This window comes from Protopterus annectens, chromosome 2.part1, assembly GCF_019279795.1.
Source record: "Protopterus annectens isolate FY-2018-M chromosome 2.part1, PAN1.0, whole genome shotgun sequence".
NCBI classification, from domain to species: Eukaryota; Metazoa; Chordata; order Ceratodontiformes; family Protopteridae; genus Protopterus; species Protopterus annectens.
Genome location: NC_056729.1, coordinates 503,199,340 through 503,215,215, shown reverse-complemented (window position 1 = coordinate 503,215,215; position 15,876 = coordinate 503,199,340).

Sequence of the window (15,876 nt, the reverse complement as noted above, 5' to 3'; positions counted from 1 at the left end):
TGGTGGGTACAGCTGCCTCTATGCAGCTATTAACATGCTTGTTCAGGGTTTCTGTGAACAGTTATACATAGGCAGAAGTGTTCTCAGGGTTTATAAGGGCCTGAAATTTTGCCAGGTTCTCACTTAACAACAGGATGTTAGCCTTAGCATAGTTCCTGAATATTTCTGGTTGAGCTGGGGGTCCAGGTTTTATTTTTACTTCAAAGGAGACCATTTTGTGGTCTGACCTTACCTTACAGTGGATCGCACAAGATAAGATAGAGATATATTACCTTTTAGCAACTACACTGAGGATATAAAACATATTATTAAGAAAAATTGGAATATTTTAAAGGGGGATGATGCAATATTCGCTTTAGTTGGTAACGAACCTATGTTTGTTAATAGTGTGGGGTTTAATCTTAAGAGCAAATTTGAACATAATGTAGAGAGGTTTAAAGGACAACTGACAGGTACACGGAAATGTGGTCACTGTAATCAATGTAAGGCTATTATGGAGGACCAGGAGGTGCAGTTACATAATATTAGTAAAAATCTCTTGCATTTTTGTCGTGGTAATTGTGATACTACGAATGTCATATATCTGGCCCTGTGTACCACCTGTCCTAGTTTTTATGTAGGTCAAACAGGGAGAAAATTGAAAAATAGGATTTATGAGCATTTGTATGCGATAAAGAAAAGGGATGTGAACAATGCCCTATTCAGACATGTGCGGGACAGTTCCATTTGCAGTACTTTTAAGTTTGCAATATTGGAATTGGTGAAGGTATCACAAAGAGGTGGGAGTATTAAGCATACTCTGGGAGAGAAAGAGGTCAGATGGCAAATATTTTTGAATGCCACTTCACCACCAGGTATTAATGAATACATTACGATCAAACCCATATTGTTGAACAAGGTTTGATTTTTGTTAGAGAGGTTTACAAAATGTAAAAAAGTTTATATAAGCAAACACATACTTGAATGTATATACATATTTGTATAAAGTGTGGGTTGATGTTTTTGAAGCATCAGTGGTTTTAGTACCATATATACCAGGGGTGGGCAAACTACGGCCCGCGGGCCACATGCGGCCCAATATAGTATATTATGCGGCCCGTTGTTCGATTAGAATTTTCGCTATATTTTTAAATTTATATTCCGAGTATTTCTGAATCTAGGGATATGAAAGCGTTTTTTTAGCTTCAGAATCGATTAGTCATCATCAGTCATTAAAATTGGTGTTGTTTATCTGTACATCACACCCAGCAGCTTAGATACTGCTGTTGTCAGTGTATGCACATTCAATGTGAGCCCTAGTGCCCGCTGGCCCTGTCTCATGTTGTAAAAGTAAAAAAACACGCGCAGCAACAGCTATTAAACAGGCGGACAGGCAGACCATACGCGCGCCTTCCAGCAGCAGTAGAAATAGTAGCAACTGATGGTCGTGATGAAATCTGGCAGACAAACAGGCCAAACATGGGATGCTAATACAGGTCTTTCTTGTATAATTTAAAAAAATAAATATATGTTGATTTAACATGAGTGCAGCTAAAAAAGAAAGATTGAGGATAAATGTCATGCTTTCAATGACGAATGGACTGCTAAATACTGCTTCACGAAAGTTGGAAGCAAAGCAGTCTGCTTGCTGTGCCGTGAGAGTGTCAGTGTCTTTAAAGAGTACAACTTAAAACGACACCACCAAAAAAAACATTTGGATTTCGGACACAATTTAACGAATGAAGACAGAAAAAAGAAATGCCAGGAGCTAGTTAACAATTTAAAGAAGCAACAAAATGTTTCAAACAGTCTTTAATACAAGATGCTGCAACCGAAGCCAGTTTGGTACTGTCCCATAAGATTGTAAAACGGAACAAGCCTTTTTCTGACGGCGAGTTCATCAAGGAATGCTTGTCAGTTGCAGCAAACATTATGTGTCCAGAACAGAAACAAAAATTTGACAGCATTTCGTTATCAAGAAGAACTGTAGTCAGACGTGTTGAAAAGATAAGTGACAATTTGATGCACCAACTTCAAGATGCAAGCAAAGATTTTTTGTGGTACTCTCTTGCATTGGACGAAAGTACAGATGTACAAGACACAGCAGAATTGTTGGTATTTATACGAGGAATAAACACAAGAATTACTTGGTATTGAGTCACTAAAAGATATGACCACAGGCAAGGATTTATTCAATGCTGTTGAGAACTGTGTTGAAAAAAATGGGTTGGTGTGGAACAAGATGGCTAAGTGTAACAACCGATGGAGCCCGTGCTTTAACTGGGAAAAATGTGGGTTTGGTAACTTTGATGAATGATAGAATTAAACAAGAACATCCCGGTCATACACTCTTACCTCTCCATGGTGTCATCCATCAGGAAAGTCTATGTAATTGAATATCAAGCATATTATTGATCCAGTTGTCAGTGTGATAAACCTCATCAGAGCCAGGGCACTTAACCACAGGCAGTTCAAGGCATTGCTTGAAGATTTAGAAACTGAACATTCTGATGTTATCTACCACAGCAGTGTCCGCTGGCTGAGTCTGGGAAGGATATTGAGACGAGTGTGGGATCTCAAGGATGAAATAGTTATGTTCCTGGAGATGAAAGGTATCGATTGCGACTTTATTAACATTGTTAACGATGAGTGGAAATCAGACTTCATGTTTGCCATTGACATTATGGAAAAGTTGAATGAATTGAATGTCAAACTTCAGGGCAATAGCTTGTTTGCACATGAAATGTACGTGCATGTTAAATCATTTCAAGCAAAACTCTCCCTCTTCTCCAGGCAAGCAGGTGAAAAAAGCTTTTGCCATTTCCCTTTGTTGAAACAAAAAAACATTTCAATTGAAATGGCTAACAAGTACAAGGCTCAGTTAGATGCCTTGGTTGTGGAATTAAAGAGGTTCCAAGACTTCAAGAATTTGGAACCACTTTTAATATGTCCGTTCGCCATTTAGTGCAGAAGCTGATTCAGCCCCAGAGGATATACAGTTGGAACTGCTTGATTTACAAGCAGATAATGACCTGAAGGAGAAGTTCAAGTCAGGTGACTCAGGTCATCTGCTTGAGTTTTATGGATCTTTGCCAGCAGCAGCTTTTCCACACTTAAAAACTTTGCTGCCAAACTTTTGTCACTATTTGGATCAACATACATCTGTGAGCAAGCTTTTTCTTGTCTGAAGATAAACAAGTCGAAGAACAGATCGATGATGACTGACTGCAATTTGCATGCAGTCATGCGAATCACAACCAGTAAACTGGTTCCACAGTTCAAGAATATTATTCAAAATTGTGAACAGTTACATACTTCTCATTAGTTATAATGGTATGTAATCTGTGGTTACATGCTATGTAAATAAAGTTCATTCTTCTTCATAATTATTATGAATAGTAACAGTAAACTTTTGTTGAAACCAATTATTGACTATAGTTCACTAGTAAACTCATATTGCCAAATTAAAAACTGTTTCAATTAGTATTTTTAAATTTAACGTGCATGTGCAATACAGTGTGAAAGTGAAATAAAATGACAAATATAAGGTTATTAAGGTTATTATCTTTAATTCATATTTACATATTGAAGTAGTATAGTAGACAAAATACATGTGTGGCCCCCAATAACAATAATTTTTAAAATGTGGCCCTCCATAAAAAATGTTTGCCCACCTCTGATATATACTATTATTTTGAAATGGGAACTGCAGACTCTTATTTTTGCTTTTTTATATGCTGGTTGATCTGCTGTATGATTGGTGCATTAATTAGTATGAATGTAGTATAAAAATGTACGGATTTGTAAGGACAGTGTTCTGATGAAGTCTAAGTTTTTAGATGAGAGCGCTTAACCTTGTCGTTTGTTGTTTTTTTTATATAATAAAGTGGTTTTAATACAAGCATTTTTAAACTAGTATATCAATTATTCAACTATCAGTGGATTCTATTATACTCGTGCTGTTGAGCTGATTCATTTGTTGGACTCGAGTTTCTGGTATTATTTTATAAGATAGAGACTATTGTAGAGGATAGGAATGCTGATCCACCCTGTTCAGTGTTCTAACACTGTGACTTCAGCAGGAACAGTTCTCTGAAAATATATGGATGGGTGGAAAATGGATATATGGATGGAGAAATGACTGGAGGGAGGGATGGATGGAGGAAAGATGGACAGATGGATGGATGGAGAGATGGAAGATGGAATGCTGGGTGGATGGAGGGATGGCTGGATAGTACTGAAGGTTCAGTATATTAGCATAATAGGAAACTAAAGGTAAGATAAATTTCAGGACACCATCCTTACCAACAAAATAAAACACACAATGCTCTTTGCTTCAAAGACTATATGATGTGGTGCAGTACATGGTAATGGGGCTATTCTCAGCTTCATTAGGTTTCTAATTACATTTGCTACAAAAAAAGGTGATTAAATCACGTTAATTTTACTATTAATCCTCCTTCTTTCCATATGCTCTTCTGTCAGAGTTGCTTTTACTATATTCCTCCAACATTTTTCTAATCCTGTCCTCTTTTTTTCTGTTTTGTTTTCACTATCACCTCAGCCACCATATTTCTTAACTGCACTACTGCTCCTTCCTTTATCTAATTTTTCAGCCTGTGCTTTCTCCATTCCACTTGTCATTACTGTGTGTATAGTCTATTAAACACTTTATTTTTTATTTCTATTATAACTATCTACTATAGCTATCTTTCCTGTCAACTCTCTCCCACAAAGAATTGTCACTCAGTGTAACTATCTTGCCCTTTATGTACCTAAAATGCACAGTCAGATTTATTTAGGTTGCTTAACTTTCATACATCAAAATAAATATTTTAATTTATTTGAAAAAAATGGTTATATTTTATGGACAGCTAATAATGGCAGGTAAATTATTACATATAATGGCATTTTGAGAGTTAGACAAATGTCATCCTTTTGTGATGGCCCGATGAGAGATTAGTCAAAAATACAGATGATGTAATACTAGATATGAGATCACATCAGGCAGTACATCAACCTGGGGGCTATTAGGATCCATTCTTAAATGTGGACAGAGCCTGTCCAGGAGAGAAGTTATTCCATTAAGCCATTAGGATGAGGGATACCTTCAAGCTGGTGTTGTCTATAAACAGATTTAATGCAGGGGAACGAAACATTCATGGATGCCCAAATGATGTCCCTTCTGATCATCTCTTGCTTTTGACACCTTCTCTGAGATATTAGTGTAATGGTGGACATTTAAACCTAGGGAATGTGGGTCTGATGGTTGACAGTCATGGGTGGAAGCACATAAAAAAATGAATCCTAAGACTACACCAAATCCACAGAAGACTAGCAAAACATATATGTAATAATTAGAGATAGGTGAACAAGATACAATGTAGGCATTAAGCTGATTGGTAGGCAAAGATTTTCACAGCTGTGACATTTATTAAAGATGGCTCTAAGTGCAGCACTTTCAAAACCTACTTGTTGGTTCTATCTTTATAATACTGTCATGTGAATAAGGAAATGAGATACAGAGCAAAGCTGTGTGTTGAAATGATTGCTTAGACAAGTACAGTCTAAGGTATGTATAATTCATCCAGGAAGCAAGAAAGCCTGATAAATTACTCAAGTCATCCAGTTAGGATTAAAGTAAGTGTAAAGTGATGTATACTTAAACACAGAAGTATATTTTAAATTATAGCTACTATGCAAGAAATCAGTGCATAATGGAAACCAGGTGTCTGTATCCAGACAGAAGTGACTCACTTTTCTAAAGCAGTGAATATAGTTCAGAGATGTGTGTGTGTGTGTGTGTGTGTGTGTGTGTGTGTGTGTGTGTGTATATATATATATATATATATATATATATATATATATATATATATATATATATATATATATATATATATATATATAAAATATAAAATTAGTGGTAAAGCTGCATTGTAACCAGGCATACAGAAAATATTCCACCATATACACATTTAGAGTAATTTACTTATTTTGTGCAATGAGAAATGCCAGCATTAAACAGCTTTTTCTGTTACTTCAGCCTGTCACTTCAGGATTATTGTCAGTAGTAAAACGGTATGCTATCTAGAACCATGCACTATCTGGGATGGCGGTGGTACACTTGGAGAGGGAGGGGCTACATTCTGAAAACTGGCATCAATTCCCAAACTTCTGGCTCTGCCATTGTTACAGACTGAGTGAGATAATGACATTATACAATATCACACAAATGTACTGAAATAAGTAATGCAGTAATGTGAGGTGAAGCTGAAAGACCTCAGCCCAGTACTTTTCAGAAAAAGAAGATGACAACGTGATTGATGCATGCTAACAACATGAGACAGCAGGATGTAGGGTAAAGAGCTATAAACAATCATCATTAAGTGCAAAAACAGTGCTGTTGACTGGTACCAGAAGGGTTAAACAAATATAACTGTTATAATAAAGAAACTGCTAAGCTTAAGAAATTGAATGATTTTATAAGGAGTTAGGCTAGGCATTTGGATGTAGTTAGTCAGCTGACATGAGATAAAGGGAGCAGTGACTCATGGGACTTGCATATGATCTGTAACTAGGTGGGGCAGACTTAATGAATTGCTCAGCCCTTTTCTGTCAACATTTTATATGCAACCAAAATAATCTGCACCAGTGGAGATTTCCTCAGGAGAAAAAAGTGAAGCACCACTATATTTAAAAATGTATTTAGTAAGCAACAATACAGCACTTTGGTACGGTGTTGTCTATTAAATACATTTTAAACATATTAGTGCTTCACTTTTTAATTCTGCGGAAATCTCCAATTCTGCACAGTTGCAGTATCTTTTACTCAGTATTTTACGTCAGTAAAACTAGCTGCTGTGGATTATATATAATCCCATCAAGAAAAGATTCTCTTCTTAGGCATCCAGACAGCAAGGCTATTAGAGTCTATTTAGATGTCCACTTAATACGCTAGCAGCAAGCCTTCTTAAGTCCCAGCTTAATTATCTTCTTGTAGATCTGAATGTACTGGTTATGATAGTTTGCAATAAAAGCAACAAAATATATTCATGAAGTTAACACACACCAACGCGTATTCTTAGTCCCAACACACACTTCGTAGCACATCCTGAATCACTTAAATGAACTTCTCTACTTTTCTGGCTCTGACAGATGTAGTCATGCAACTTCAGTCTTTGCTTACAGATGGAGGAGTCGTATCGTAAAAATTATTTTAATGAGACTTTATTTACCTATGTTTAGAACCCTTTACCCTGGCAAGTAGATTTGTATGCAGGTTCCAGACTTCTGTTTTACATTTCAATCACATTAGTCAGTGGTCTATATTCTGAGTGGCTTACATCCAGGCATGCAAATTAGTTTACTACTGACATTTGTCATTCTGACTGTCCCAGATTTAATATTACCTCACTCCTAGAGAAATTTAAAAAATTATCTTAAGTTGTTTTCTGCTGACATTCACTTTCAATGTCACAAATCAATGTGTGGATGAACAGTGTAGCCAAACGTTAACTCATCCACTGTGTGACCTCATTTCAGGAATAAAAAGTCATGCATTTAATAATAAATTCAAAATCTCATCATATTTAATTTCTAGGCCTATTAATTCTTCCCTTAAGTATTTCTCTTAAAATTCCCAAAATGTTATGATTTCACAGAAAGAGATACAGAGTGCATTACTATGGAAAACAAACTTGAGTTTAACTTTTTTTCTTCAAGTATAGGTGATAAGTGTAGCAAAACATTAATGTTGCTGCATCATTGTATTTGACACTCAAGTCTGATTTTGTGAGTATGTGTGTTTGTATCCTGCAATGGGTTGATTCTCTTTCTACAATTAATTCCTCTGCCTGTCACTAGAGTGTCAGTGTCAGTGGTTCAACAGATAACTCTTTAGTGCAGAAAGCTGTGTGTTCTATTCCTTCACCAGGTAGATAGACTGTTGACACTGCAGTGCAACATAAGGTGGGCAGGGGGTGCTACATTTCTGAGTGTGTCTTCCTTTGGCTGAGATGATAAACTGAGGCCCCTTCTGCTTGAGTTGGTGGTAGCTTAGGTGGTTGTAAAAGATACCATGGCAGCTATCGAAAAGAGTAGGGGAAGTCCCCCGATGCCCTGGACAAATTTGCTCTAGTAGTAGAAATACCACCTCAGCTCTCCCCTAAAAAGAGGCAACTAGCCTACTGGAACTAACCCAGTCAACAAAGGATAAAGGAATAAGCTATGGTTCCCCAAAACACTAAAATGGATTAAGTGGGTACCAGAGAAAGAATGAAATGTGTCATATGTGAAGGTCTTTTACCCCTAGGCCTACAGCCAGTCCCAGATACTCATGTGATTCCATATTTGCTTTGCCATTTGTTCTGTTCTTAGTGATACTCAGGTTAAGCCATGAAAATTGTATCCACTTTTGATTTGTTTGTCAGTTAATGTAAAGCATTAAGGCTCAGAGCTGCTTCCAATAATCAAAGGTACAGGCAATCTGCCCAGTTCTGAGAGTTTGTCAACTACACCAGTGATTTTTTTTTAAGAGACTGAAGGATGGGTAACAAAATGTAATAAAATACAATAAAATATAATTAATTGTAATAAGAGATGTTCAAAAAGAAAAATAATAACAATTGACAAATAATTTTTTAGGGTGTCATTTGACTTAGGTAAACATTCTCAAATTATTTGCCTTCTGTGTTTTTTATACATTTATAAAATGTATAATATATTTATTGAATGAATTTTTAAAGTAATTTCTTAAAGTTACTTTAAAATTATTAATTAATTAAACAATTTAAGAGATTGTGTATAATGATCAGTTTCTAGCAAACACAGTAAGAATGAAACAGAAAAATACAAAATTCAATTAGAGATAAAGAAGGCTTGGTCAATATTTATATATTTGTTTGTATCTGTTAACCGGGGTAAAGCTCTGATCCACACAGACCTTTTGAACACTTAATCTGATAATACTGCATGGTTAAGTGACTTGCTCATAGTCACATAATAGGCAAATGAAGGCTGAGGGAATCAAACCGTGGACCACAGGAAGCAGCACATTAACAATATGCCCATTTCCATACTCAGAGGATCCTACGTAAAAACACCTTACTGTTCCTCATCACACCCCATCCTCCCCATAATTGGTTTGCATCTGTTCCATGCATTCTAAACTTTCTTCATTGTGTCTGACACCGTAATATAATGAAGAATGTGACATGAATCCCACCACACTGTTTAAGAAAAGATATGCCCATCACTTTATACCAGAACCATCCACAGTCTGTATTCAGACTGGGTTGTTTTTTCTTACATATTTTTTCTTAACATATGGTGTTATCCTGTAGAAAATTTAAACATTTATGCAGTACCAATTTTCACTCACGTCAAGTGTGATGTACACACACACACACACACACACACACACACACACACAAACACACACACATTATTTCTTTACTCTGACTTCCTGCGTATTTTGTTACAGGCACCCCATTATTTTGCTGTCCTTCTCTGAACTGCTTCTATGACATTTGGTTCAGGAAAAGATCTCTGTGGTGTATGTAAGCTGAAAAAATTGCATAAATGTCTGCACAGTCCTCAGTAAGCACACAATTGTTATTTTTGAGTCAGTAAGTAAAGGTCACATGTTCAGCAACTCTGACTCGAGTATTTATTATGTATAGGCATTGTATTGTTACATTGGACAAATTCACAACAAACTGGTGGCAATGCTAGTTCATGCGTGTAAGATCATCATCTCTTATTCTAGAAAACTGCAGTTCCTCTTTAATGAATGAAAAATAAATGGTGGTTCAGTAGGCTAAAAATCAAAACATTTTCATTTAAGGTGAATTGTGCATATGATTAAGTTAAATATCAACAAAAGAGGAGCTAAAATGATTACCTATAACAAAGTTTTCAAAAGCATTTATATTATGAAATGACTTAGGCGGTGCAAATTGAGATGCACAAATAACTGACTTTTATTTACAGTTGTTTGATAGCTGGGAAAGTGAGATGGCTGAACACCATTTTCAGCCATGACCCAATCTGACAAATGATTAAAACTAAAATGTGTGATCAGAAAAGTTTGCATGATGTAGGAGTTTTCACAATGATAAAGTGATAACAGGATGGATCTCCTGAAACCAACAATAGAAAAATAAATTAAATAAAGTTAATGCTAGACACTTACAATCCAAAGAGAAAGATCTCTGTAAGTCTGGCAGTTAGTGCAGAGGGGTAAAGCACTAAGCTGTTAATAAGCTGCTTCCTATGCCCATGGTACATAGTACAGGGTATGATTCCTTCCACCTTCATTTGCCTACCATGTGACTCCAAGCAAATCACTTAACCAAACAGTACTCTCTGGTCACCCCTGAAAAGGGACAATTTATCCAGTGGCTTACCAGTTCAATAAATGGATAAAATAAAATAGAAAAAAAGTTACCTGGATGTTAGCTTGTATGACATTCGTGAGAAAAAAAAAACTGATAGGAAACTTAAATAAAAAAAAAAAAAAAAAAAAAATAAGAGTGACTGCAAGTTGCAGAAATAATGCTGGCACTCTTGACTGACCATATGGCAGATGGAAAGAAATAAACTGCTGTTCTCCATGGACATTGTGGAGTGCATGAATCTAATGATTTTTCAAAGGTTTCATTGGAAAAAAATCCCAGCTGTGATTTGAAAAGTCAAAACTAAGTTGGATAATTTTATAGTAACAGTTAAAGAGACTATGAACTTGTCAAACTGTTAGATAATCATTCAGATGTCACTGAAGACTTACTCTAGGAGAATAATAAATTGAAGGAGGGGTATGCTAATTCTGAGTTACAAATGGAATTGTTAGAGAAGCAATAAACAGACCAGAGTGATTCATCTCCCAGAGAAAGAAGAGGAGGCAGAGTTTTGGAATTTATGAAGGATAAGTTAGTGGCCTGGACTGGTTTCATAGGTAAGCTATATCAAAATTGAGAGTACATCATATTTCTTGTCCACGGCCAGTGGTCCCGGCCAGGTAGTCTCATCCTAGTTTGGTACAATTTGATACTTATTCGCTTAGGGACCATATTCTCTTTCTGCTTTGGAGGCCTGGTGCAAAGAATGAGAGGAGAGAAAAGGATTTTGTAATTATTTTCCATACAAAGTAAATGAAAGTTGGCCTAGTTTCTGGTGGCAAAACATGAATTTCAGTTAAAGAAGTTGAACTTCAGACTGTGGTATCCAGCTGTTTTTAGGGGGTTTCTTCCTGCAAGGGATGAACACATCATTTGGACTCCCTAGAAGACTTGCACTGTATAGGAGAAGGAGTGTCAGAAGGTAGCTGCAGTATAGCTGTCTGAAGCAGGTGAGAAGTGTTAAGAGGCAGCACAAAAAGCGAGGAAATGTTGATAACAAATGGATCTTGAGGAATAAAACTGCAAAGACAGTAGGTGGGCCACTAGCAGTTTCCTATACTTAAATATAGAATGTTGTAAATATAAAAAAAAAACTTGATGGTTAGAAAACAAACCCAGAAGAGTTGAGCTATTATGACTCACCTGAAGTTTCTTTTTAATTCCGTGGGACATATTTCTATATACTCACAATTTATTCAGTGACTTTATAGTAAGCTATGGTATTCCATAAATACTATGTACTTTATCTCTAACAGCTATTTCGCTGATGGCATATGCTGATATTATCAAAAAATGCTATCAAACGAGTGTGTTTAGGGAACCATAAGTTAAGGTGGAAGACAGCATACATTTTTTTTGCAATAGTGATATTTGATGTGTACATTTTTAATTAACATGGATGCAGAACCGATTTGGCTGACTGGTTAAGAAGTGGTCCAGAAAACATCTTTTATGGTCTATACATCATCACTGGCTGGTATGGAATACTGGAGGAGTGTGTCAGCATCTCAAAGGTTCATGGGTGTAGACTAGGCTAACAACCACAGGGGCCTTTTTAAGCCTACCCATGTATCCCAAATGTATCTGACAAGTTTTAGGAACTTGGACTTGGGTGATCAAGCATTTATAAGCTGCTTCTGTCAATTAGGGATATAGGTGCTAGACCGGAGTGAATTTCTCACTCCCTAGCCAGTGGTTCAAGCTATGCTTGAATTGGATTAGGGAAGAACACTTTTTCACATGGATGGGAAGCTTGTCCCAGAGAAAGGGTAGCATCTGATACCTATACCTGTCCCTCCAACATATCCTATTTATGTCACAAGCAAGGTTTAAGTCTTTGATGGAATAATTCTGATGCTATTTCTTTTGCAGATTTGATACTGTTTGTTTTGCAGATTATGAAATGTCTTTGTTTTCTTATCTTAAATATGATGGAAAAGAACTCTCACCTGGTAGCTAAGGTTTTTGAGACCAGAGATCCTTTTGTTAGGAAATTCTGCATTGTTCCTAAGTTTGATTGCCTGGCCAACTCCATTCCAAAATGTGGGTTATATTCCACAACAGGTCTGACTAGGGCAGGATATAGGGGAACAATGAGTTCATTGGTTTTATAGGAGATGTCTTTGGCAATTAATTGCAAAACGTAGAAGGATTTCCTAACCACAGTGGCAATGTTATAGTCAAATGAGAGGGAACTATCGACCCAAGTACACAAATCTCAAATCACTGATTCATATGGTAGTGGGGTGTTTTTAATGCAGTGGGATGGACAATGTTTCTGTTTCCTGAAGGGAATAGGGTCATAGTCTGGGGAATGTAAGCATCTAAAAGCGCCACAAACTGTACCATCAAAAAAAAAAGTAGAACTACAGAATTGTGACCATCAAGAGTTGCAGATGCACCATTAGTTGTGTGTCCAAGTAAAGACAGCAGGAACTGTCCAAAAAGGAAAATAATCTATCTAGAATGAATATACTAGACACCCCAGCCCCACTCTCCAAAGCACAGGCAGTCTCCACCAGGAAGTTACCACCACTTGCTGTGACCAGGAGTGCTGGCAGCTCCTCCACCTTCTGAAAGAGATGAGTTTGCCTTGTCCCTTCACACCTCCCCACCTGGTTTCTCCAGTACCAGGGCTGATATTCACACCAAAGCAGCCCTGGATGCAATTGGGAATCTGTCTTCTGTGCCACAGAGCCAGTCTAACCAAAGATCTGATTGTAATAGAATGCATATTAAATACATGTAAAACAGATTCATTTTATAACAAAAAAGGCAATGCAGTATATGAGGGAGTCTATACCTAATGATCCCTAAGGACAAAGCCCATGAAGCAAGCAAACATTTTACCTAGTACTCATGTCATATGGAATTGTATTGTACACCATACAGATGCCCCTCTCTCTAGGCTGGACAAGGAGAACATAATGGTCAGTTGCCTGTTGGGATCCAAGATCCACAGTATCTCTCTCTTTCTTGCTCTCTCTCTGTCACACACACACACACACACACACACACACACACACACACACACACACACACACACACACACTCACTTCAGTCACTGCACCACAGTTGCCAGTATGATTCTATCATAGTCTGTGTGGGTGTAAATGACCTGAGACATACCTCAATGGACTATATGAAAAGAGCCATTATGGATCACTTTGAATATGTGTCACAAACAGGTATGTGTCTTGTACTGAGCAGCATTCTACCTTCACCAAGGATAATGCCACAGAATGGAAAAATGATGTTAATTTACTAATTGGCTTAGTTTCTGGTGTCACTCCAGAGGAATCCAATACCTATCAGCATGGGAGGACATAGTTATCAGACCACATTGCTTTGCCAAGGATGGTCTGCACCTATCCCCCCTGAGCTTTTTGATATTAGCTAAAACTTTATCCACCCCTTAAAGCCTTCTTTAGGTAATGTCAAAATAACAAAAACATCAAAGCAACCTTAAGGCGTTACTGATCAATACTAGGAGATTAAACAAGAAACTCCACACCCTACAAACTCTCCTCACTCTGGAGAATGTAGACATCTGTGCTGTTACTGAGACTTGGTTTAAAGCCACAGAAAGTACTCTATCAGTGCAAGCCTACAGTGCCTTCCACACATTTACACCAACATCAACACAGCCAGTGGAAAAAGGTGGAGGTGTCCCAGTCTATGTTAGCAACAAATACAACTCCAGGTTGGTTAAACAAAATGATGCCATGGAGTTCATCCACATCCAAGTCTCCATAGACAAGGATCTTTGCCATGTCCCGGGTGGCTACAGGTCACCCTCTATTACCCACATAGCTTACAACTCTTACCTAGACCTATTTGAGGCACTCACTGTCCAACCAAATACCCTATTCATGGGAGACTTTAAGTATCCCTCTATAGACTTGGAAATGTATACTGCCTCTAATTCACAGGCACAACATTTCCTGGACTTTTATCAACACCCTAGAACAGATAGAGTACACTCCAACCAGAGAACACATCTACCTATGCCGAATTATTTACAGAAATGCTGTACAAACATGTAAATGACTGCATTGAGGCTGCCTTACCTACTAAAAGTAAGCCCAGATATAACACCAAAAATAAACCCCACTGGTGGAATCCATACCTTTACAGAGCATATGACAAAAACAAATCATGGCCAAAATCAAAAGAGCAACTTTTGTAGAGACAACCTCTCGAATTCAACCAAACAAGAAACTATTAGATGTCTTTGTTTCATAGACATCGTAAAGTCCAACACGCCCAATTATGAGGTCAGGACAGCCTCCCAAGCTCCTTATAAAACTAGTCCAAATTTAATGTCTAATATGTGAAGTTATTTACAATTATAATTGGACAAATCTAATTTCAAAATTATACAAAATATTGATAACATATAAAACTAACCCTAATGCAAGATATTGGAATTTCATTGCAAAAGGATGTCACATTAATCTACCAGTTGAGAGTAAAACAAATCTTTTATGTTCTGTTAACTTAACATTTAATTTACAAGTATGGAAAATATTTACATGGAAATATATTCACAGGGCCTTTATTACACCTGATAAACTAGCCACATTCAATTCGCTTGATAAATCCATTTGTTGGAGATGATCTTTAAACTGTAAAGCTGATTGGTCTCATATATTTTTCGATTGTATTAATATAAAAAAATTCTGGGAAGAAATTACTATTTTTCTCCAAGCTATATTCACAGATACCTTTATTTTAACCACATTTTTATTCCTCTTAAATGTTAATGATACTATTGGAATGAATAAAAAAGATCTACACCTACTTTGGTCCATACTAAGTACATACATAACTAGAAAGTGAAAGTCTTCACAAGAACCTACTCTGGAAGAATTTTTGATATTGATGGTAGAAACAGCGACATTAGAAATCAAGGTGAAGGAATCGAGAATTTCACCTAAAACATGGACAAACAATCCTTGGGAAACATTTTTAACTCTTATTGAGACATTAAAATGAACCCTAAATAATTAATGTGTAACTTTATACTTTATTAATTGAATATTATAAATTTTTGTTACTAATTTCATATATTTTGTTCATTTTTTCCCCTCCTTGGTTCAGGTCAGTTGTACATAGTGTATATAAAGGTTTATAATACTTGTTTATTGACGATTGTATTGTTAAACATTATATTATTTGGAAAATAAAAATTTATTTGAAAAAAAAAGAATTGAGTACACTGATGATAAGGACACAACATAGTTAAAGTCTCCAATTTCCAAGAAAGCCTGGTCATCATGCTGAGGGAGGTCTGACAAACACAAAATGAAACAGGGAGCATGAAAGCAGGGGGTGGCCTCAGTGGAACAACTGATGTACTTACAGTCACTGCTGCAGTATTCTTAACATATGGGATTCCTTGCTGTGGAAGCCTGATGTCCAGCCAGTCTACCAAAGACTCCTGTTGCTTTAAAGATACACCGAACATCACCCAAATCTCCTTGTGTAGTATATGACA